Source organism: Xenia sp. Carnegie-2017, unplaced genomic scaffold (genome assembly GCF_021976095.1).
Source record: "Xenia sp. Carnegie-2017 unplaced genomic scaffold, XeniaSp_v1 HiC_scaffold_25, whole genome shotgun sequence".
NCBI classification, from domain to species: Eukaryota; Metazoa; Cnidaria; class Anthozoa; order Malacalcyonacea; family Xeniidae; genus Xenia; species Xenia sp. Carnegie-2017.
The window spans coordinates 29352-32737 of NW_025813488.1; the positions used below are offsets into that span (position 1 = coordinate 29352).

The 3386-nt window shown below is 31.4% G+C and overlaps 1 long non-coding RNA gene across 1 annotated transcript; it reads right to left on the reverse strand.

Moving 5' to 3' along the window:
• Window positions 1-592: 592 nt before the first annotated feature.
• LOC124453440 lies at window positions 593-1571 on the reverse strand. The gene is made up of 2 exons (XR_006951082.1): window positions 1522-1571; window positions 593-1437 (listed from the first exon to the last, which is right to left on the reverse strand). It is a non-coding gene; the product is annotated as an uncharacterized LOC124453440 (long non-coding RNA).
• Between the last annotated feature and the right edge of the window lie 1815 nt (window positions 1572-3386).

The following is a 3386-nucleotide window of genomic DNA, read 5'->3' on the forward strand; positions in this document are numbered from 1 at the left end:
GTTTAGAGAGATTTTATGCATCAGTAATAATAATAGTGATTAGTGATTATAAGACAGCGAAAGCAACATTTAATAAAAAATAACAGTTCAAAAATTTGTATGGCTTGCTTTTTTGTGGTGTATCCAGCTGGAATCCGTTCTGAATATTCTTAAGTCACACCGTAAAGGCCCGTAACAATCCTTACATAAAATGCATTAGCATGACAACTTGTCAGTATTCAAGCTCTCCTTCGATTGTTACAGTACTGCAAATGAATTTTTTAGTGAAATTGTTGACATAAAAACTGGTCGGCATTCTTGATATTGGCCATGTATGGAACCAATAATTTTCACACAGCAGGACAGCTTAAAATGTGGTGTAATCAATTGCCTGGTAAGTGAGCACTCCCACAGACATTTAACAATTTATTCTATTAATTTATCCATTGGTCATTTCTTGTAGTTATTGCATTAGATTTCTGTACAATGCAAATCATGTCCACAAATCACAATGTATATAAATATATAAAAATATTTTTTGCTGGTTATTTATGTAGGTTAATTTTATGCAACATCTGTTCAAAACAGCTGTGTAAAATAGTTCTCTTTGAGCTGTCAAAAATAACATACGCTTTAAATAATCTTCCTGTCCAATACACCCTTCCATTACGTTGTACATATACATATTACATATTATATATACATATTTTATATAAAATGCTTCCTTTAGTCATAGTTAACGCCTAATGTCTTACATAATAAATATTGCTACTAACGTTAATAAAGTCAGTCTCGAACTGGAATTGTTTCTGTTATTGTCTTGGTATTCTACAATTTGAACAATTTCTTTTCCACAGTTTCCAAGGTGTATTTGTGAAAATTCAAGATTAAACAGAAATTTTAAAATGGAATTAGAGAAAGAGAAATTAATATCACCCATATTCAGCTCTTGCTATTATGACAATCATGAGTATGTTTTAACCAGTCTTTAATGCATTATATAGTGCATGAGAAACTTAAATTCATTTTAAATTCCTTTGTTTGTTTTGCTGTAGAGGAAATACTGGTGTTTGCAAAATATGCAAAGACAATGATGGTGAAGATTGGCTTGGATGCAACAAATGCTTTCAGTTTTTTCATTACAGGTGTTTAAATTTGGACTTTTCTGCTGCCCTTGCCAACTATTTTGTTTGTCCATGCCAAAACTCTTGGCACAATATCACACAAATGGCTACATTTACCATCTCAACATTAAATAAATTTCCAAGGAAACAGGCAAACAGTCATAAGTGCTTCAATGATTGTGTTGTATTTAGAAGAAGTAAACTTGAATGGGTAGCACTTAAAGCTTAGCACAACTTGGTCATAATGCCTATCCATTTCCTGTATTCTGCTTGCAAACATCTTTCATTATACACTCTCAAAGCATGGTTGTAGTTTCTTAATTCAGATGCTTAACTTAAAAGTCAAAAATTGATTACAGTCAAAATAGAAAAAAGTTAATATAATAAAAATAAATAAGAAAAGAAGGAGAATACATACCTGCTTTTGACGACAAACTCAAACAACACGTACATCGTTTTTTGTTGACTCTAGTTTCTACATAATGTTTCAAATATCAAAGGGATATATGTATCGCATCCATTTTCTGGCATATACAACCACAGATATATGTATCGCATCCATTTTCTGGGGAATGCTATAACCCGGGTGATGATCGGGGACGCGCCTATTAACTTCCTGGTCAGCGGCAAAAGCCTTGACATAATAATCGCTATAATTACAATATGTTTCTTGTATAAAATTTCATAACACAAATCAACACAAAGTATACAGCACAGCGCCCACATTGTATTATATGTTCATTTGGCTTTTACAAAATATGCGGTCTTTTTTATAACGAATGTTACTGCAAACGCGCATTGTGAAGTATATTATTCTTTGTTATTGAGCTTGCTTGTAATATGTTCTATAAGATATTGATGATGCTCAAAAGTATTCTAATCCTAAGTATTCTGCTCAAAACCTGTCGTCATTTTTATAACAAATGTTGCTTCAAACGCGCATTGTGACGTTAAATTTACGTATGAGATTAAATCTAGAAGCTACTACTTCGATCATAGGAAATGGCCTATCCTCAATGCCTATACTCATTATGCTGAATATTCCATATGTACATACAGTACGTATTCCATATATGGATATATATTGCACAATCCATAAGAGCAAATACACGACGCTAAAGCGCAAATACATGACGATAAAGAGCAAATACACGACGTGGTTGGTGGTCAACAGTGGGTTTTACTTTCTATGAATACAGCCTCACTAAAGGCGGCAAGTGAGACAGGCTTTGGTCTTTAATGGAAAAAAGATTGTACTCTATTGATAAAAGCAGTCCCATCTCGATGTAATGAAGAAGGTACTATAACTATTAATGCTTTGTATTTTATCTTATCAACTGACGAAATTTACTCAAACTAGTTGCTGCAGCAGTAGATGGACAAACTTTGTTTATGTTTTGGCTCCAAAGTGATTAAATCTTTTGTTTCTTAAATTACATTTCTAGTCGCCTTGTTTTTTATGGTATTTCTAATCAGATAACTTTCTAGTTTGTATGTTTGTGTCTCTATTAGATTTGTGGTCTAATAACTGTCTGTGTTCTCTGAAGTATGGGTTGTCTCTTGATTATGTTGTTTGTTAACTGTGATGTTCGATGACCTCATTGTCTTATGATTATTATGTTTCATTACATTATTGTCTGATTACTATATTTTCTGATGATTGTATTGTTTTATGATTTTATTGTCTGATGACATTTTCTGATGATTTTTTTATGACTTTATTGTTTGATGATCGTATTGTCTAATGATTACATAGTCTAATGACTGCATTTTTAAATGACTGTATTGTCTAATGACTGTATTATTTAATGACCCTATTGGCTGATGATTATATTGTTTGATGACATTATTATCTAATGACTGTATTGTTTCATGACTGTATTGTTTAATGACTGTATTGTTTAATGACTGTATTGTTTAATGACTGTATTGTTTAATGACTGTATTGTTTAATGACTGTATTGTTCAATAACTGTATTGTTTAATGACTGTATTGTTTCATGACTGTATTGTTTAATGACTGTATTGTTTAATGACTGTATTGTTTCATGACTGTATTGTTTAATGACTGTATTGTTCAATGACTGTATTGTTTAATGACTGTATTGTTTAATGACTGTATTGTTCAACGACTTTATTGTTTAATAACTTTATTGTTCAATGACTGTATTGTTTAATGACTGTAATGTTCAATGACTGTATTGCTTAATGACTGTAATGTTTCATGACTGTATTGTTTAATTACTGTATTGTTCAATAACTGTATTGTTTCATGACTGTATT